We start from the raw sequence: 220 nt of genomic DNA, 5'->3' as shown, positions 1-220 counted from the left end.
GGGTGGGCTCAGACTTGGTCCCCCCCACCCTGTCAGGGCTGGAGGGGTAGGGAAGTGCTACTGGTCATCCTGGGAAAGGACCAGTCCTTGGCTGGGATGGGACGCACCCCCTGGGGTGGGTGTGAAGGTTGAGGGGGGACAACAACAGGGGCTCTACACCCTCCACACTACTCCAACACCCCCCCAGCTCTGTACAGAAGGCAGGGGGTGTTGGCAGCCC

This window comes from Acanthisitta chloris, unplaced genomic scaffold (genome assembly GCF_000695815.1).
Source record: "Acanthisitta chloris isolate BGI_N310 unplaced genomic scaffold, ASM69581v1 scaffold27134, whole genome shotgun sequence".
In the NCBI taxonomy this organism is placed as follows: Eukaryota; Metazoa; Chordata; class Aves; order Passeriformes; family Acanthisittidae; genus Acanthisitta; species Acanthisitta chloris.
Note: the sequence above shows the minus strand (reverse complement) of the source record.